Consider the following 22,437-nt stretch of genomic DNA (forward strand, 5'->3'; position numbering starts at 1 on the left):
CGGCTATTAAATTGCAGTTTCTTCAACACTGCTTTTCTGCAATTTTTCCAGTAGCTGCTATCAGGAGAGGCGAGTGCAGCAACTACCTAAGAAACGAGGTAGGTGGATTTTCTTTCAGGGAAAGGAAACTGCGCGATAAGAGCCTGACCCGTCGCAAGTGGTGCATCGGCCGGGAAATAAAAATAGTAAATTCCAGTGAATTTCAAAAAAAAGCAGTAGTGACAATTACCGGACAATACAGAAGTGCTCGCTATGTGTAGGAACTGTGTAGCGTACAAATTGATATCGCCACGTGAATAGGAAGGACAGTGAAAGTGTCCGTGAACTGTAATGTGTTGTACGGAATGGAAGAATTTTTCGGTGACTACGCGCCGATTGGAATAGCAGTCTACGACGGCGTCTGGCAGACGACGAGCTACGGAGACTACGCAGAGGCGACGACAGCAGTGGCAGTTGGCAGCGCTGATTCGAGAGGGGGCCCGGAAACTGGTACAGCATTGCAGTGTATGGTGAACGGACCCGCAGTTTCATCTAGCAGCAACGCAGCACGCCGAAGCACAAAGTTAAGTACAGTGCTTTTGAAAACTTTGTGTGTTTGTGGAGTCAAACTGAGAAAAATGGCTGAGTTTCAACCAAGTGACAAAAAGGCGGAACTAAGTTGTGATAGTGGGATGGAGACAGGGGAAAATGACCCCATGAATTTTAGTTTAGACGTGTCTCAACCCAATTTCAGTAGTAGTTTGACTGATTCATCCTATGTTAATTATAGTTTGGAGTCAGATCCAAATATGTCAGTGCCCAGTGAGTTACAGTTACCCATGCCGGTAGTTAATGTTAATAGGGACATTGTATCAGCAAATGAGGGGGCGAAGGATAATGTCGCCAGTATGCTGATGAATCTATTAACTAAGATGAACGTGTTGGATTCCAATATGTCAAGTAAAATGGATTCCAGTATATCAAAATTGGAAACTAATATGTCAAGTAAAATGGATTCAAAAATGTCTAAATTAGGATCTGATTTAAGTAATGAGATGACTAAAATGGGCGCTGATTTAGATTCCAAAATATCCGATCTCAGAGACTGTTGGAAGCAAGATTTAGCAGTGCTCAGTAGTAAAGTAAAGGTTGAAATACAGCAGGTTAAACTAGAATGTACAGAAAATATTGTTCAAGTGCAAAGTGAATTGACGACACGAATCGAACAGGTTACTGAGGATCAACAGCAATTTAAATCCCATGTTGATGCAGAATTAGATAAAGTATGTGAGCACATAAAAGTGGTAGAGAATTCCAATGAAATTAATCATGCCGCCTTAGAATGTAAAGTAAATGATACCAAAATTCGGTGGGAGAAACTTGGAGAACAAGTTTTAAATAAGGTCAATAATTTAGAGACTCACATAAGCCATTTCAGTGAAAGTGTGAATGAGCAACTTTGTGGGCATGAATGCAGACTAACCAAAGTAGAACAGTGTGTTTCTAAGCATAGTGGTAGTATAATTTCCAGTGGAATAATTGAATCTACTGAGGTTGCGTATGTTACCCACAGACAGTTTTTAAAATTTGACCCAAGTAAGAACATGCACCCCAGAGAATTTTGGAACGATTTTGAAGACGTTTTGCCGAAAGTATGGAGCGATAAACAAAAGATAGGCTTTATCACTTCAAATTTGATGGGAGAGGCCAGAGTATGGGGGAATTTAGCCTCTGAAAAATACGCGAAATTGTCAGAATTTAAATTAGCGTTCTTTGAGGAATACTGGGGAAAGAGAAAGCAGATGGAAGTTCTTAATCGGTTCTGGTCGGGAGAGAAGTATGACCCCAAGAGAGAGGGCATCAAACGATTTGTTCAAAGGTGGGTAACAACTCTGTCCTACCTTAGTAATAAGTTAGAAACAGAACAGATCATATTAGGGGTAGAAAATAAGCTACCGTGGAACTGGAAAACTAAGATCATATCTGCGCCCCGAGATAACATTGACAAGTTCGTACAGTATTTAGAAAGGGTTGAATCCGTCCAAAAAGAAGAAGAAAACATGAGGAGGGAGCATCGCCCGCCTGCTAGGCAGAATGACAATCGCGCGGATGTAAACATTAATAGGATGGGTGTTCAGAGAGGCGGCGGATACCGTGGCAGTTCACGTGGTAGAGGAAGAACATATGTTAACAGGTTCAATGAACGCGAGCAGTATGACAGCGGCCGACAGATGTCAGGAGGTGAGGCGGTCAGCTGGAGGCATAGTGATGACGCACCGCGCTCGGAAAACCATTAATTGTCTACGAGTGTGCTGGCGATCGTAGGCAACAGCGTTTAAAGTTAAATCCGCTGGCAAAACCATTCATAAGAAAGCAGCCTGAACGACCACCTAACATAAATGTTGTTGCTACAAAATTTAGGGAGGATAACGTAAAACAGACAGAGATAGTAGCTTTAAGTCAAGTGGAGGTTAATGAACCAATTAACTGTAAGAATAATCATAAGAAGCCACTTATTGAAGAACTAAGTACTAGTTATAAGGGTAATAATCAGAAAGACATTATGCACAGTAAAACTAATGAAGAGCTGTCGGATAGGGGTGAGAACAGTAATAATGGCAGGGTTGTGACTGTGCTTGATAAGATAATTGATGTTGTAGATAGTTACGAAGAAGAGGATAGATTAGAGGAGGAGGTAGAGGTTAATGACGACGCCTTGGATAGGGTCGTAGAAAAGGAGGTTAATGAGAAAGAGGGGGAAACATTGGAAAAATGTTTTGACTTAGCAATAGTGGATAGGCTAATAGGAGCTGCCACTAGAATTGAGGGTGATAATAAGCATGAAATAAACCCTGTAAGTGTGAATGTGATTGCCACCCAAAAGACAGGCTTCGAAAGGAGAGAAATTGTGCAAGATTTATTGGAGGAAGCAGAACCCAAAATAAATAAAGAGTACTTAGGGCAACCGATAGTAGAGCTAAGAGTATTAAATGAACCAGTTAAATGTTTGATAGATACTGGATCGGAAGTCTGTGCAGTATCCCAGAACTTGGTAAATGAACTCCCTAACAGTAAACAGATTGTTAAGATGCCAGTAAGTGGCTTGAACATTGTAGTAGCAACCGGTAAGACTAAGAAGACAGTAAAACAGGAAGTGTTTCTACCCATAGCATTTAAGGAAGTAGAAATAAGACAGAACTTCTTAGTTATAAATGGACTGAGTGTAGACATATTGGTGGGGGCTGACTTTTTGAATAAATATGAAGGATGGGTGAATTTTTCTACCAATGATGTTATGGTAAAAATTAAGGGTAAACTAATTACTATACCTTTCATCGGTAAGCAGCTATGTGAGGATCCTGAGCAGAATGATTTTCCTATATGTATTTGTAAAACAGAGAAATTCTTGGAGGGCTATAATGAGTACGGTGGCAAAAAAGTAGAGGATCCGTCTGAGCTTGTGAGTGTCAGAAATAGAATCGTAGAGAAGCCTCACCCAAATGCTTATAGACTGGAGTTTGTGAAATCACATAAGGTGTTAGGGCTTAGGAACATTGTGGATTTGAAAAGATATGTTCAAAAGAGAGACGTGGCCAGGAGTGAGTAGATACCTCAGAGAGCTTTGCACTCTTTGCAGAGCTAAGTGCGTGACGAGCACTAGGTCTCGAGTCGTTTGACAATATTTCTTCCACTTTCTTTTCCGTATTGTCAACCTACCTCTTCTTTCATTCAGAACTAAAATTCTATCGTCTTTCCTTCTTCTCTATCGTAGTTTTTAAGTGATAAAGTGTTTAAGTAATGAGTAGGAAAGAACCTCAGTGCAGTATAGGTTAAGCGTAAGGAATGAGTGTAAGAGAAAATCAAAAAGGATTAAGATACCTCAGATAAGTAATAAGTCTCAGTAAAGTAAATGTTTGGCCTAAGGTGTGAGTAATGCCCTTAGAAAGGTAAAATAACTAAGAAATGTAAGAGCCTCAGAAAATATGGTGACGAACATTGAAGCTGTTTGTTAAGTAACAGAACGATATGTTAAGACGTAGCATTAAGCTAATGTTTAGGAAAGGAAATGGAGCAGTACAGCAAAACTGTCTGTTCAATGAAGTCAGAGCCTCAGGAGGTGATTTAGTGGTAAAATGAGTAAAGGTACAGTGCGACAAGGTTGACTGTCAAAGGGGTAAAGGAAGTTAAGTTAAAGGGACAGTGCAGCAGGACTGACTGTCAAATGAAGAGAAATATGTGAGAAAAGGAGAAAGAATGAGCATAGTGTTTGGCTAGCTCGATATTAGGAAAAAGTGAGGCTACGAAGGTGAGTAAATAAAAAGCTTAATGTTGGTAACCAGAGGTGGCGTTTGTTGATAAACAGAGGAGATGTTTGTAAACAAAAGGAAGTGAGGCTACGAATGTAAACAGAGCTGAGGCGACGTTGGTAACTCAGGAGGTGGATGTATGTTAGAAAGTATGGGTAACGAGGTTTCGCAGATTAGTAGGAAACGCTTTAACAAATACTAACCTGAGTGTGTGAAGTATGAGTATGAGAGTTGTAAATTAAACCCGAATGTGACTAGAGAAAACCTGATGTTGACAAGAAATTGAAGTAACTCCAGATATGTGAGATGAGGAAAGTACCCATGACATCGATTCCATTTTTGACCAGAGACACACAAAGCTCCCCAAGTTTGTCGTAGAGATTAGTATAAGGATTGTAGTGTTGATAAATGAATAAGTAAATATGTATTTTTCAGTGTTTAATTTATGATACAGGACTACAGGAGATTGCCTGGAGACAGAATTGTAATATTGATAATTTTGTGTATATTTTATATTGTTGTGTATTGTACAGGAACTGGAGAGTCACCAGTGCTGGCGGAGATTTATTATGTATTTGTGAACTATTTGTAGGAAAGTCAATTCACTTTTCACTTAAAAAAAAAATTGAAAATTGTACATACTGTAAAGTAAATTTTATCAAAAATATGAGACTTTAGAGTCAAGCAGATAGCGCCATTTATCGCTGCTGTAGGTTAAGACGTAGCAGTTAGAAAGGGAACTGAGGCCAGCTGATGTTTCAGGTGCGCCGAAGTAAACAGAGGTGGTAGCACGAGACTTGAAATGGACCTCCCAAGCAGGACCCGGTCGAACTACGAGTGCTATCAAAATCTTAAGTGTAAGTGGTAAAAAAAAGTGACGCTCACCATAGCGATAGTAGTGTTAGTGTGCGTGTGACGTACATCAAGATAGTATTTAGGTTTGTTTTCTCTTTCAGGAATTTGTAAATAGATTTTTGTAATCTGAAAAATTTTTTTTTGAATGATGATAAAAGTGCATGTTTAGATATAAGATGTTTTGTAGGTCGTCAGCCCTAGGTATAAGTGGATGATTGATGTACAGGAACTATAAATGTTAAATAGCTGTTTGAGTAAATCTTTAATAGAAATTTTTTTAGAAAACTAAAAGTTTGTCATGAATGAAAAAATTTAGTTTCCTCAGGAGGTGTGTGGCGTCGCAACTAGTGCGAGCGCACAGTTTTCTATCAAATATTTACTGTGAAATGTAGACAGACTGTAAAGTAGCCATCAGATTAGCATATGTGCTGTAGCGGGCAGATTACCGGTGTCCGTTCGTCTGACGTCACGACCATATGGCATGTCTGTACCGTGAGAATGTAAGACCTGTGCGCTAACTAGCCGCGTGTATAACGTGGAACTTTCATCTTTAATAACTTCTAACTGAGGAACCTGAGGAAATTAAAAGTTAATATACTAGTTTCTGTTATGAAAAAAAATAAGTCATCCAAATTTGAGCTTTGAAACCTGCATATTTTGGAAATTAGAAAAATCTTACAGAAAACGCAAATTTCTACAATTTTCGAGTCTAAATAAATACCATTATGTATAGATCACCTTCAGTGACCATCCAACTATGAAACAAAATCACCTTCCGTGCTTTTGTATTTATTTTGAGAATTTTACTTTTAGAAATTCACCTATAACTTTGTTAAAACCATAAATGTTTTGAATTTTTGTGAACAGTTATTTTATATGAGTAGGTGAGAGTGAATGAGTGTGCCTGAGTGAATGAAAGAGGGACATTCGCCATTCTTTGCAAGTGTATAAAATCTAGGTTGGAACTCGCAAGTGTTCAGACGATGTAACCGTGGGAACAGAGTCGCCAGTGGTTCCCCATCTTAGTGAATGTCGGATGTCCAAGAGTGTATGGTATTGTACAAGCAGCCAGAACGTTCGCGAGTATTTAAATAATTTCTGGAAATAAAGTAAAGTCTAGTTTTCCTTTCGGTTTGTTAAATTATACAGTAAATTTTGTGTAACAAGAAATCATGACGTAAATGATTCAGAAGTCATGACTGGTGCGTGCTAGATTTTGGCGCGAGGCGCACCCAAAGAGTTAATTCTGATTGGCTGTGTGATGTGTGAGCCAATGAGATGCGAGGACGGTTAGCAGACTAGGAGAGTGAGTCGCGAGTGGATGAGGAGTCGCGAAGGAACTGTGATCGAGAAGAGACATGCTTGATGTGTCCTCGCGAATAATGTGTAAAATGAAGTCATAAAACGGCTTCATCGGTTCGGTACTGTGCGATTTGAGACTGGAAGAGTCCAGTAACGCGTAGTGTGAGTTTGAGCGAGTTGTGACTTTTCGTTCCGCGAAAGACGCGAGTAACTTTAATAATTAAAAGCGTGGCGGTACTTCGTAAACTTTTACTAAGTGCTTATGGCGAGCATTAACGTTAAAAAACGAACTATTATTGAACATCGACTGCAAACGTGTATGTTAGAAAATCGTCTGTGTTGCAGTTAAGTAAATTCCGTAACTTTGAAAGCCAATTCTGGCGGGGTTTGAGTGTGGATAGAATTGTGAACTGAACTTTCTTCAAACGTAGATTAGCGGGCTGATGATCAGGCTTAAAGACAATAAAGAGCTTAAATAGAATTACCAACTTCGCGTTCTCGTTTGAGTAAACAATTACTACCATTCCAATAACTCAATTTATTTAGGAAGATTGCTCATAGATTGTATTTCAGCAAACATGTATCGCGGCCTCCGGTGAGCGGCTATTAAATTGCAGTTTCTTCAACACTGCTTTTCTGCAATTTTTCCAGTAGCTGCTATCAGGAGAGGCGAGTGCAGCAACTACCTAAGAAACGAGGTAGGTGGATTTTCTTTCAGGGAAAGGAAACTGCGCGATAAGAGCCTGACCCGTCGCAAGTGCTCGACTCAATAGATGTGATTCATGAGGATAGGCAAGCCACGCCTACTTATCGTAACGGTAATGGGCACAACGCAAACGGAAAGAACTACGGTAACGGCAATGGCTTTGGAAATTATAACGGTCGTGTGCGTATGAATGAATGCCATCCGTATGCACCGCCGCGCCACAACGGAAATCCGTGCAATCGGTCCACTCATCAGCCACAGGGTGACCGAGGGTACGAAACTAAATATCAGCCCCATAGATACGGTAATGGCCGAGACAATAGAAATTCGAGCGAAAACTTCGACAATAGGCGACAAGGAAATGCAAATTACCAGGAACGGCATATGCAACACAGAGATCCGAGAGATAACAGGCAGCCCGTACAGTCAAATCGGAACAACCGGGACACGAACTGGCGAGCACGCGAACATACGGTAAATATAGTAGAAGTGGCGGCAGAAAATGAAACAATACCTTTACCGGCCCCAGGAAATAATAATCGAGCGTGACTAGAGGAAGAAAGTAATGAACTGTCAGTGTGCCACAGTACTAATATGAGCGACTTAAACACTAAAACAAACAGGAACGGAAAGGAGGAAGCAGACACTGAAACAAACCTACACACACAGCATATCCGGAATCAATTTTTAAAGTATGATACGGACACAGAAATGAAAGAAGACTTGTTTATCGAAGAGAAAGAAACAACACGCAAGGTAAGTGAAATTATTCAAGCAACAATAAAGGTAAAGGTGGGAAACATAGATGTACTAGTTGTTTTGGATACTGACGCGTCGACAAGCCTAATGTCTACTGGCTTGTTCAAAGAGATAGCGAGGGAAGTAAATGTTCACACACTACCTGTGGAGAGATCGTAACGGCGATGGGAAGTAAATCTGAAGTTATAAAATTACAGGCCAGCATACCCATTAGCATATGTGGTGTAATTTTGCAGTGTACTTTCTTGTTGGTAGACAAACTTATAGTGAACTGTATACTTGGTACAGAGGTGTTCAGAAGATATGGGATAAAATAGATATCGTCAGCGGGAATGCCAATTTCATGTAGGGGAGCGCACACTGACTGTGGCCGACACCAGACATTAATGTTAAACTTGTCTACCCTCAATCTTAATGGCAAGTGAGATGGAACTTGACGACGCTGGTAGAGAGATCCTCGACGAGCAAATAGTAGACAGTAAAGTAAGTAAATCCAATTGTCTTAACAATGAACAGCGAAGTGAACTGACAAAATTACTCTTCAAATATCATAACATTTTTCGTAAACAACCTAGTGTTATTAAGGGATATGAGTATAAAATGGAAGTATACCCGCATGAAACGTATTGTAGAACGTCATATGGCACCCCTTGGGCAAAGAAAGGGGCAGTAAGAAAAGAAATAGAGCGTATGATTAGGTGGAGAGTTATTGAAACATCGCACTCACCCTACTGCAGTCCGATTCTCGCAGTTGGTAAAACTGACGGAACGGTGCGGTTGGTGTTAGACGCAAGGGAAATAAACAAAGTCATCGTTCCTATAAGAACAAGGCCAGAGAATCTAGAAGAGCAGCTATTAAAGTTTCATGGCGTTAAGAATTATCATCTCTTGATTTGAAAGCTTCGTACTGACAAATTTTATTACATGAAGAGAGTAGAAAGTATGCAGCTTTCATAAATGCCGGGAGGAGCTACCAATTTAGGGTGCTGCCTTTCGGATTAAATGTGAGCGCTGGTGTATTTATTGAAGCATTGGACAGGGTACTTGGACCGGAACTGCAAAGCCAGGTTACACTCTAAGTTGATGATCTACACTCCTGGAAATGGAAAAAAGAACACATTGACACCGGTGTGTCAGACCCACCATACTTGCTCCGGACACTGCGAGAGGGCTGTACAAGCAATGATCACACGCACGGCACAGCGGACACCAGGAACCGCGGTGTTGGCCGTCGAATGGCGCTAGCTGCGCAGCATTTGTGCACCGCCGCCGTCAGTGTCAGCCAGTTTGCCGTGGCATACAGAGCTCCATCGCAGTCTTTAACACTGGTAGCATGCCGCGACAGCATGGACGTGAACCGTATGTGCGGTTGACGGACTTTGAGCGAGGGCGTATAGTGGGCATGCGGGAGGCCGGGTGGACGTACCGCTGAATTGCTCGACAAGTGGGGCGTGAGGTCTCCACTGTACATCGATGTTGTCGCCAGTGGTCGGCGGAAGGTGCACGTGCCCGTCGACCTGGGACCGGACCGCAGCGACGCACGGATGCACGCCAAGACCGTAGGATCCTACGCAGTGCCGTAGGGTACCGCACCGCCACTTCCCAGCAAATTAGGGACACTGTTGCTCCTGGGGTATCGGCGACCATTCGCAACCGTCTCCATGAAGCTGGGCTACGGTCCCGCACACCGTTAGGCCGTCTTCCGCTCACGCCCCAACATCGTGCAGCCCGCCTCCAATGGTGTCGCGACAGGCGTGAATGGAGGGACGAATGGAGACGTGTCTTCTTCAGCGATGAGAGTCGCTTCTGCCTTGGTGCCAATGATGGTCGTATGCGTGTTTGGCGCCGTGCAGGTGAGCGCCACAATCAGGACTGCATACGACCGAGGCACACATGGTGTGGGGAGCGATCTCCTACACTGGCCGTACACCTCTGGTGATCGTCGAGGGGACACTGAATAGTGCACGGTACATCCAATCCGTCATCGAACCCATCGTTCTACCATTCCTAGACCGGCAAGGGAACCTGCTGTTCCAACAGGACAATGCACGTCCGCACGTATCCTGTGCCACCCAACGTGCTCTAGAAGGTGGAAGTCAACTACCCTGGCCAGCAAGATCTCCGGATCTGTCCCCCATTGAGCATGTTTGGGACTGGATGAAGCGTCGTCTCACGCGGTCTGCACGTCCAGCACGAACGCTGGTCCAACTGAGGCGCCAGGTGGAAATGGCGCCAGGTGGAATGGCAAGCCGTTCCACAGGACTACATCCAGCATCTCTACGATCGTCTCCATGGGAGAATAGCAGCCTGCATTGCTGCGAAAGGTGGATATACACTGTACTAGTGCCAACATTGTGCATGCTCTGTTGTCTGTGTCTATGTGCCTGTGGTTCTGTCAGTGTGATCATGTGATGTATCTGACCCCAGGAATGTGTCAAAGGTTCCCCTTCCTGGGACAATGAATTCACGGTGTTCTTATTTCAATTCCATGAGTGTGTTAATTGTAACTCAAACATGGGATGAACATGTAAGTACGTTGGAAAGGATTTTTCAGAAATTAGATGAATACAATGTCACAGTTAACTTTAAAAAGTCTGGATTCGGAAAGGAAAAAATAAAATTCTAAGGGCATATTATTTCACCAGTTAGAATTCTACCTGATCCCAGTAAATTAGATGCGATACGGAATTTCCCAACACCCTATACTAAGAAACAATTAAAAGGTTTTCTAGGAATGGCCTCGTTTTTCGGGAAGTTTGTGCCACAATTGTTGAACAGTAGTTCACTATTAAACTTACTGCGTAAAAACCACAGTTGGTTGTGGACTAAAGAATGTGAAAATGATTTTCAGCAGATTAAGCAGGCGCTGATTAACGAGCCTACCCTGAAAAACCCAAATGTGGAATTGGATTTTTGTTTAAGCAGCGGTGCTAGTTATTAGAGGCTCGGTGCGTGCCTGTTTCAAATAATAACAAAGAATGGTAAGGAAGAAGTCAATGTAATCAGTTTTGACAGTAGAACCCTCACAGAATGTGAAAGATCTTATTCCGTAACTGAGCTACAAGCGTTAGCAGTAGTTTGGGCGTTTCGCAAATTTCAATATTACCTTTGGGAAAAACATACCAAAGTTTACTGTGATCGTCAAGCCTCGTCCTTTCTTCTGACGTGCAAGTTGTTACATAAGAGAATAGCGAGGTCGTGCATGTATGTCCAAGAGTTTGATTTTGAGACAGTGTACAGAAAAGGGGAACAGAATGTTTTGGCAGATGCACTATCACGGTCACCCCAAGGTCTTACCAATTTCCACGAGTTTGAGGAAGGTGCTTTTAATAAATCATGGAACTTTTAAACCATACTATATTAAAATGTGCAAAAACATGCAACGTTTAGAGGAAGAAGACCCGAGATGGAGCAAGGTAAGGAAAAAATTGCAGGCTAGAACACACGAACGTTTAGAGCAGTATTGCATTATACATAATGGCGTCCTCTTTCACAGAAGAGATCGACGAATGGATAAGTGGTGTGTGTGCATACCTCAGGAATATGGGAAAAACTTAATTCAACACACGCACCGCACATGGGGGCACTATGGAGTGCTAAAGTGTGCCGCCAAAATTTCTACGTATTGTTATTTCCCTAATACGGGGCGACGTATAGAATAAGAAATCAGACGCTGTGTGGTGTGTCAAAAGGTCAAACATCAGAATAGGACATGTACTAACGTACTAAACCCAATAATACCAAAGCAACCACGAAATCCTGTATCTATTGACGCCACAGGACCTTATCCCCAAGCCCGCGGCGCAGTTAAATACATCGTAGCCCTGTATGACGTTTTTAGTAAGTATCTCCAGCTGTACGCAGTCAAAACAGTTAGGTCAGGTCCAATTATAAGGCGAATTCTGGAAGACTACATACCACGTCTTGGGAAACCCCAAGCAGTCCTAACTGATAACGCCTCAAATTTTACATGTGACCAATGGAAATCATTTTTAAAATCACCAAACATACGTTATATTTTAGTATCCAAGTTCCACCCGGAAGCAAGTGCCGTCGAACGGTGCTTCCGTGAAATTAATAGGTTTATCCGCACATATATACCACAGAACCAAAGGAAATGGATAGAATACTTGGGTCCGTTTCAGCACATAGTAAATCACCTACCACACAAATTAACAGAGCACACGCCGGCCGAACTAATGTTTGAAAAGGTGGAGCTAGATGAATGGACAAAACCGATACCTAAATTACGGCACAAAGATGTAGTCTTAGATGAGAAAGTACGGCGAGCGCTAATAACATTGGAAGAGCAAGCTCAAATAAGGAAAGGAATTTACGACAGGAAATTGAAAAACGTAACAGAATTCCAGATTGGACAGGAGGTACTACTAAGAACGCATCCGAAATCATCGAAATTAAAGGCATTGAATAAAAAATGGCAACTGTTATATGTTGGTCTGTATATCATTGTTGACAAGCCACGTCCGGGGTGCTACTTGATAGGAAATATAAAAAAATGGTAAAATAAAAGGCATGTATCCACATACAGATTTGAGGAAATTTATTAAATGAAAATTCAAATCTCATTCTGTCCTTATCTGTTGCATCAGTAAAACGCAAGAAGGTAGGAGGTTTGTCGCTCTTTGACGAATAAACCGAATGGCGCTCGGTTCCTCTCCAGCTTGGGGGTACAATATTTATATTTCCCTCTTCTACAATTCTGCTTAATCAATAAGGAAGGTTCAATTTTCTTTTATTATCTGACATGCAGAGAGTGAAATACAGCCTAGTGAAAATAAATTTTCCTTGTACGTTGATATTGTACTTTCTTAAGACTTAATTCACAGCGAGCGAGCTTTAAGCGAGAGGCATGTGCCGTGCTGCTGCGCTTAAAGCAGAGTGTACTTCAACAATTATATACGAAGCGGCTAACAGCTGATCGTAGCGGCCAAGTAGGCAAAAAGCAAGGTTGAGTTCAGCGTCCCCTGTACGATGCGGAAAGACACACTGCGCACCGCGACGGAATCCATTCTAGAATTTAAACGAATCGGCATCCACACCGCGAAACCAGCTGGACAAAACGGAAGCGACACGAAGTGGGGTACCTATCAGCTAGTTACTCTGACGTAGATGAGCAACACAAACTAAACGAATAGAGACATTTATTCCTAAGTCGGCGAGTATACTGTGAAGAGCACTAATTTTTAGAGTATATCATTAAGTTAAGCATAAGCAGCTTTAAGGAAATGAGCGCATTGACTCAAGTAAACTATAAGGAGAGTAGAATACACTAAAATTGTGAACTTCACACAATCCATTGAACGTACACAGTTATACTTATTTCTCATTATTCAACGTAGAACAGAATAAACACAGGAAATGACCTATCCGACTATATACAACAGGATTAAGACAAGCTGAAAAGGGAAGTAACAGCATGTACACTTGAAAGAACGCGATTAGCACATAACTTAAGAACTAAGCGACTTACAAACAACACATAAGTGAGCGACGATGTGAAAGGTAGAATGAGATATAAACATAGAAAAATGCGTGTGACTGAGACGTAAACAATAAAATAACATATCGTACAAGATTTAGCGAGAGGAGCAGTTGTACACTTATAGAACTACACTTCTTTACAGACAACATTAAAAGTAGTGATCTTAATGTACAGGGAGAATACATATCCACAAATTTGTTATTACAGAACTCACCTATGTTAGTTGCTATTAATTACACGATACCTTATAGTATAAGCAGAAATAAAGCTGTAAACATGAATTGAGCAACACGCGGGAGTAAGCTAAGTAAATACGAAAACCAACCAATACGCACACAACGTAATTACATGAACTTAAAACAAAAGAACTGAGGTAAGTACTGTATGTTCACAAAAACGATATGGAGAAATAAATGAAATTTCACTGCTGGATAATATTTTGAAGTAGAGAGAGTGAAAGGTTTTATTAGATTCGATTGAAGGTATTAATTAGTTAATCTACGTTTGTAGTGATGTACCGTGCATGGAGTAAATCTAGGAAGAGAATGAAAGTGTATTAGAGTAATACGAGTTTATTTATATTTGTGGGAAGAAATAAATAGGGCGGTGGTTCTAGTGTGAAAACCCTGTAGGTAGTACATAAGTATAAATGGCAATTTATGTGGAATATTTTTAATGAATACATATATGGGTATACGGCGATGAATTTGAAGATTAATATTACAAGGGTACCTAGGAAAGGGTCACCAAGCCGACGTAAGAAAGAATACACTACTAACATCACGAAGAAGCAGTGAGGAGTATAGAAGAAACAGTGAAGTCGATAGTAACAATGGTACATGATAACATTTAAAATACAACACAGCATAGTGATATGCTACACAGACATCAGAATGTAAAACAACCTAGTATGAAAAATATTTCCTTAGCGACTAACTGTTACAGCTCGAGAAACCATAAGGATAATATAAATGAAAATATGATACACGATTCGTATGAGGAATGAACACAAAATGCAGTGAAACAATGTTTTCTACACTGAGTTCTTGACGCACGCAGGAGCGAAAGCATTATTTTAGAACATGTGCGTTCTTATTTAGCGATAATGAATTATGAGTGGGGCTACACATGACAAAAATACGGTACAGTCATCGGTCACACGTCACAAACGTAAACATGTACATGTCGTCGAATCAATAAGGCAGAAATATGGCTTGAAATATGTGTTCACTAATGTGGAATATTACGACGATTAACAAGCAGTGATGAAGTCAGGATTGTCAAGGGATAAAACATCCCCCATACTTGCTCACAAACGAGGACTTGCAAATATTATACATAGTATGAAGATTTATCAAAGGGCAAGGATAGAATAAGTACACTAACGACGCACTACAAATAGCAATCCTAGAAGTAGCTTGATCTCTGAAGCAGACCTTAGCGAATCCTGTTTTCCATCTAGTGAGTAGTGCTGGAACGTATTTTCTATGTGTATCTGTGATGGTAAAAACGCGCAGGAGTTTGGGCCTGCAAGTCAAGAGAAAAGCAAAAATTCAGAACAAATGAGAGATTCCTTCTAATTTACTTATTAGTGTGTAAGATGGATGATGCCGAACATGGAAACCATATAGGAAATGTGAATGTGACTTGTACAGTTATGTGTCAACTTTACTATTGCCAATGTCGATGTCTATGAAAATATGTATGTAGTATTTTCTATTGTTGTGGATGTAAAAAACGCGCAGGAGGTCGGTCCTGCAAGACAATAACAAAAAAGAGCAAACACTCATAACAAGTGCAAGATTCCTTCTAATTTACTTATTGCTGTGTCAGATGCTGCTTAACATAGAATCCATATACGAAATGTCAATGTGAATTGGACATTTATTTGCCAACTATATTATTGTTAATGTCGATGTCTATGTAAAATGTATGTATGTACTCTTTTCTTCTTTTCTATGCGTAGTTGTGGACGTAAAAACCAGTAGGTCGGTCCTGCAAGACAAGAATAGAAAATGCCAATATTCAGAATGAATGAAAGATACCTCCTGATTTACATATTAGTGTGTAAGAGGTTGCATGTCATGGAGTCCGTATATGAAATGTGAATGTGAATTGTAAATTTATGTGGCAACTCTATTATTGTCAATGTTTATGTCTATGTATGCACTATTATCAATTTTATGTGAGATTTTATACTTGAACAACAACTTATGTATGTATGTGAAGTGTAACACGACGGACGAGTAAAATACTTGCACGTGTGAAATGATACAAAAATATTAAGGCCTACTAATATTGAAAATAACGGCTCAGCCGTAATATGAGTAAACGCTACAGTCTAGCAAAGTGAATACAGAGAGTGTGATGCGAGTGCAAAGGAGATATCAGAGGAAATCCGTATAACCACGAGTTGAGGTGTGAGAACCGCTGAACTATAATGCACGACGGAAGATAATGCCGTATCCTGCATGCGGCTCTTACCTTGAATGTCATTGGCGGAAAACCTCGCCCAGGCGTGAGATGAGGTATTGGTGTTCTTCGGGTTGAGCGTTGGAGCTGAATCCGTCGTATCCAGTCTCAGGACTGGAGGGCATATACAACACCGACTTCGTGAGCCTGGAGCGACATTACAGTGTGTGCGCGGGCAATGCTGCTGCTCATGTGACGCTTGCGTCACTGCGTCGGGCGCTTTAAACAATGGGCTGCTGCTCGCCATAAGTGCAGCGAACAATGAGATAACGTGTGCCGAAAGGACAGCTTCTCAGAACGGCTAATGAAGCGAACGCCACGGAGAAAAACAATTATTAAAATATAGTGAAAGGACAATTTAAGGAATGTAACATTTCCCCCCTGGTAATAATGCTTAGCAAATGTAAGGAGAAATAAGAGGCTACGACGTTAGCACGCCATGGACGTGGATAGTAATATGAACATATGTGAATGTAATTACGTGGTATAAGTACATGTGAATGTATTTACATGTGTGAATTTGTAATGGCCGAGAAAATGAGCTTTGTCGATATAGAGCCTATGCTACCGTCGTGTATTTTTTGACTTTCAGTTGTTAAAAGACAGAGGATTTTTTCTGGTACCAGGAGGAGGAAGGAAGGATTCGCGCTCAGCTAGTGAACGAGTGAGAAGCACGCCATTTTTAGCGAGTGATTGTAGACCGCCATTTTGGGGTCGCTATGAATAAGTCAGGAGTATATATTTCATTTGTGCACCGTTTAGAAAAATACGGTATTGTTTTATTAACAGGCAGGTCGTGTGAGTTGTTATTTCAAATAGTACAATAATTACAAGGACTGAAGCCCACCTGTCTACCTAGGAAAATTACGAAGATCCGATAAGCTTAATGGGAACATGGTCAAGACGTCAAAGGTGAACACGGCGACCAAACGTAGCATGATAAAGAATGGTAAGCACAAATCTACAGCGGAGAAAGAAACTACTTCGCCCTGAAAAATAATATGAACTAATACGAACTTATTACCAGGCATAGCTGAGCTTATTGTGCTTGTCATTCATGCCGAAAAATTAATCTCAGTAATTCAATACATTTTAAAAAGCCACGCATTTCAACATTTTATTATCATCTATTCCATTATTTTATTATCTTATAATGCGGACTCCTGTTGTATTAATAACTAACTTACCTATTAGGCCACATCAGGCCATCGAGCTCCCTCGAGGTGTTTCTACACACCCTCGATACATGGGACTTTCTACAACTGTCAGCAGATGAAAACGGGATTTAAATAAGCAGGACAACTCAATAGCAAGTCGTCACAGCTGGGCCATCCCATGATGTGGAGCCTGTGTCGTTCGTTGTGGCATGTATGACTGTCTCTGTTGCACCTCACACTAACCACACCGTGCTGATTGTGCACTTGGCCACAGAAATGCCGTCTTGCTGCCACACCACCAACCCACAGTCATCAACCACCGCCAGCCGGGGTGGCCGAGTGCTTCTAGGCTCTTAAGTCCGGAACCGTATGACTACTATGGTCGCTGGTTCGAATCCTGTCTTGGGCATGGATGTGTGTGATGTCCTTAGGTTAGTTAGGTTCAAGTAGTTCTAAGTTCTAGGGGACTAATGACCTCAGAAGTTAAGTCCCATAGTGCTCAGAGTCATCAGCCACCATCCGCAAGCATGCTGCAGTAGCTGAGTTGCTGCTACTGTCCACAGGAAATGTCTACTTTGGCACGTCCATACCAATGTGCTGGGTTCCTTGAATAACTTCCACTCACCTGCAGTCTTTCTGTTTCAGATGGGCTGAATCATTTCTGTCAGTGTTTATCAATAAAACGTTGTATTAACTGACTGCCTAATTTTCCAGCAGAGAACCGAATTCTCACTCCTACCATGCAGTAAAATCCTGTTACATAATGTAGGATTGTTTTAGATGGGCACTAATAAATGTATATAATACTAATGATGCTGACTGATGTGAATAACAACAATTCAAAAATACTACTGGAATATATATACACAGACAAATCCGCGAATTTGTACATGTTGTTGTTGTTGTGGTCTTCAGTCCTGAGACTGGTTTGATGCAGCTCTCCATGCTACTCTATCCTGTGCAAGCTTCTTCATCTCCCAGTACCTACTGCAACCTACATCATTCTGAATGTGCTTAATGTATTCATCTCTTGGTCTCCTTCCACGATTTTTACCCTCCACGCTGCCCTCCAATACCAAATTTGTGATCTCTTGATGCCTCAAAAAATGTCCTACCAACCGATCCCTTCTTCTAGTCAAGTTGTGCCACAAACTCCTCTTCTCTCCAATTCTATTCAATACCTCCTCATTAGTTATGTGATCCACCCATCTAATCTTCAGCATTCTTCTGTAACACCACATTTCGAAAGCTTCTATTCTCTTCTTGTCCAAACCATTTATCGTCCATGTTTCATTTCCATATATGGCTACACTCCATACATATACTTTCAGAAACGAGTTCCTGACACTTAAATCTGTACTCGATGTTTACAAATTTCTCTTCTTCAGAAACGCTTTCTTTGCCTTGATTTATTTTGCTCCCCAAATAGCAAAAATCCTTTACTGCTTTTAGTGTATCATTTCCTAATCTAATTCCCTCAGCATCACCCGACCTAATTCGACTACATTACTCTCGTTTTGCTTTTGTTGATGTTCATCTTATATCCTCTCAAGACAATGTCCATTCCGTTCAACTGCTCTTCCAAGTCCTTTGCTGTCTGTGACCAAATTATAATGTCATCGGCGGACCTCAAAGTTTTTATTTCTTTTCCATGGATTTAAATACCTACTCCGAACTTTTCTTTTGTTTCCTTGACTGCTTGCTCAATATACAGATTGAATAACATCGGGGAGAGGCTACAACCCTGTCTCAGTCCCTTCCCAACCACTGCTTCCCTTTCATGTCCCTCGACTCTTATAACTGCCATCTGGTTTCTGTACAAATTGTAAATGGCCTTTCGCTCCCTGTATTTTACTACTGCCACCTTTAGAATTTGAAAGAGAGTATTCCAGTCGACATTGTCAAAAGCTTTCTCTAAGTCTACAAATGCTAGAAATGTAGGTTTGCCTTTTCTTAATCTAGCTTCTAAAATGAGTCGTAGGGTCGGTATTGCCTCACATGTCCCCATATTTCTACGGAATCCCAACTGATCTTCCCCAAGGTCAGCTTCTACCAGTTTTCCATTCGTCTGTAAAGAATTCGATTAAGTATTTTGCAGCCGTGACTTATTAAACTGATAGTTCGGTAATATTCACATCTGTCAACACCTGCTTTCTTTGGGATTGGAATTATTATATTCTTCTTGAAGTCTGAGGGTATTTCGCCTTTCTCATACATCTTGCTCACCAGATGGTAGAGTTTTGTCAGGACTGGCTCTCCCAAAACCGTCAGTAGTTCAAATGGAATGTTGTCTACTGCCGGGGCCTTCTTTCGACTCAGGTCTTTCAGTGCTCTGTCAAACTCTTCACGCAGTATCATATTTCCCATTTCATCTTCATCTACATCCTCTTCCATTTCCATAATATCGTCCTCAATTATTGTACATGTTACACATACACAATTTACATGCACATGTGGTGTATAATCACATTACTCACACAAACACCTATTTAGGCTATAACAAAGAGTCATTTCCCTTGTGCATTCATACATCCATTTTCACTCTGTATACAGCAGACAAATACACTCTTGTTCATAAATTAAGGATAATACTAATACGAGCTGAAACAATGCTCTGGTGGTCGGTTTTCGGGCTTAAATCACCTCGGGGTATGACCTTGCAGTGCATTTGACCTGCTGTCGCCGGCCGCGGTGGTCTCGCGGTTCTAGGCGCGCAGTCCGGAGCCGTGCGACTGCTACGGTCGCAGGTTCGAATCCTGCCTCGGGCATGGATGTATGTGATGTCCTTAGGTTAGTTAGGTTTAATTAGTTCTAAGTTCTAGGGGACTGATGACCACAGCTGTTAAGTCCCATAGTGCTCAGAGCCATTTGAACCATTTGAACCTGCTGTCGTCGCACAGTGGCGCTTTCAGCAGTCCACATATGCCGGGGCGTGTACATTAATCTGAATGTATGGTAATAAGGAACACCAACAATTTTACTAATTACGAACTTGTATTCTTTTCATAACAAAAAAAGAAGACAGCCACTGCCTTCCTCTTACATATCTAATTACAGCTAATCTCAACAAAGGCTTTTTTCATTTGCCATTATCGTCACAGGCTAATCCATCACTTCATCCAACACTGCAGTCCAAGGATAGGCCAGCGCGGTAACGCGAAACTAAATATCGGCACTAGTGACGTCACTGATCACTTTTATAAAGACACTTCATAATTTTCTCGGTATTTATTCATTATTTAGGGGTCTAACCACGGCGATGGCGACACCCTTCTCGGTTAAAAACCCTGTATTCCAATAATGGCCTCCACACACACACCATTCCCGCCAACCACTCTGGCGCATCTCGACACTCGCTCTCGCAACAGGTCACAATCGATTGTTCGCCCTATCGACCTGCGCCGAGTGCAGAGTTATAGTAAGGGCCTACGGACCCCTTACACCCTGCATGTCTTTGACAGAGCAACTGTAACAAATCAGGTGTATCGGGACGTCATTTTGCACTGCCTTTTCAGGGGTGCAATGGGTTCCGCCTTCCTCCTGATGAATGACAACGCATGGCCCCACCGAGCTGCCATCGTGGAGGAGTACCTTGAAGCAGAAGAAATCAGGCGAATGGAGTGGCCTGCTTGTTCCCCAGACCTAAGCCCCATCGATCACGTCTGGGATGCTCTCGGTCGACATATAGCTGCACTTCTTCAAACCCCTACGACACTTCACGAGCTCCGACAGGCACTGGAGCAAAAATGGGAGGCTGTAGCCCAGCAGCTGTTCGACCATCTGATCCAGAGTACGCCAACTAGTTGGGCGACCTGTGTTCGTGGGCATGGTGATCAAAGCCCATATTGATGTCGGGGTACATGTGCAGGAAACAGTGACATTTTGGATCACATGTGTTTCGGGACGGTTTTCTCAACTTATGACCAATACCGTGGACTTCTTACAGATCTGTGTCATATATGTTTCCTATGTGCCTGTGCTATTAGCGTCAGTTTTGTGGAGTGCCACGTCGTGTGGCACCACAATCTGCAATTATCCTTAATTTATGAGGATGAGTTTACATCCACTCTCTTTCTCTATCACCTGGAGGAATAGAGTGAATACATGAGAGACTCGAACCAATTCTCACAAATGAACCATTTGCCATCTTGATGTGATAGACCATGTTTCGGCTCAGCCACAGTGTGCACAACATGGCTTTCGATCGAAAGTTTACCTGGTGCACTACACGCAGGACGATGTCATCCCCATCCAACAGATACTCCTTATAATCGTCACATTGAGAACCATTGAGGCTCCACAAAGCACACCTTTTGCCTTCATTTTGGTGGAACCTATATCTGTAGAGAATGCATACATTTTTAATCTGAGAACTACAAACTCAATATCTGTGACCTACTCGACTTGTCTCTCATTAGGCCCATAATTATTTTGAGGTATACCCCAAGGATTGTCGGACATACCAAAGAGTGTCGAAAGTATTGGTTTGACACTTCATTGTTTTATTCGAATTACATCCCCTCGCCAAATGAATGAAACTGTCTGTATACTTATAAGTCAACTCTGGATATGTGAAAGGAGTTTCTGCCAAACTCGTAATGAAACAGGTATATGTGGAGTTTGAATAGGTCTAATTTGCAAATACTGACATAGACAGGTTTCTTGCAGACTACCGAAACCTTAGCCCTCTCTATAATGTAACATTTCTTTTTTTTTTTTCCTTGTCGTCAGCCTTCTGACTGGTTCGATGCGGCCCTCCACGAATTCCTCTCCTGAGCTCAACTCTTCATCTCAGAGTAGCACTTGAATCCTACCTCGTCAATTATTTGCTGGATGTATTCCAACCTCTGATTTCCTCTACAGTTTTTGCCTTCTACAGCTCCCTCTAGTGCCATCTTAGCAGATGTCCTAGCATCCTGTCCCTTCTCCTTATCAGTGTTTTCCACATATTCATTTCCTCTCCGATTCTGCGTAGAACTTAGTCATTCCTTACCTTATCAGTCTACCTAATTTTCAACATTCGTCTGGAGCACCACATCTCAAATGCTTCGATTCTCTTGTGTTCAGGTTTTCCCACAGTCCATGTTTCACTACCGTACAATGCTGTACTCCAGACGTACATTCTCAGAAATTTCTTCCTGAAATTAAGGCCGATATTTGATATTAGTAGACTTCTCTTGGCCAGGAATGGCTTTTTTGCCATGACTAGTCTGGTTTTGACTTCTTCCTTGCTCCGTCCGTTATGGGTTATTTTACTGCCTAGGCAGCGAAATTCCTTAACTTCATCTGCTTCGTGACCATCAATCCTGATGTCAAGTTTCTCTCTGATTTCCAATACTTCTCATTACCTTCGTATTTCTTCGATTTACTCTCAATCCATACTGTGTACTCATTAGA

Source organism: Schistocerca gregaria, chromosome 5 (genome assembly GCF_023897955.1).
Source record: "Schistocerca gregaria isolate iqSchGreg1 chromosome 5, iqSchGreg1.2, whole genome shotgun sequence".
Taxonomy (NCBI): Eukaryota; Metazoa; Arthropoda; class Insecta; order Orthoptera; family Acrididae; genus Schistocerca; species Schistocerca gregaria.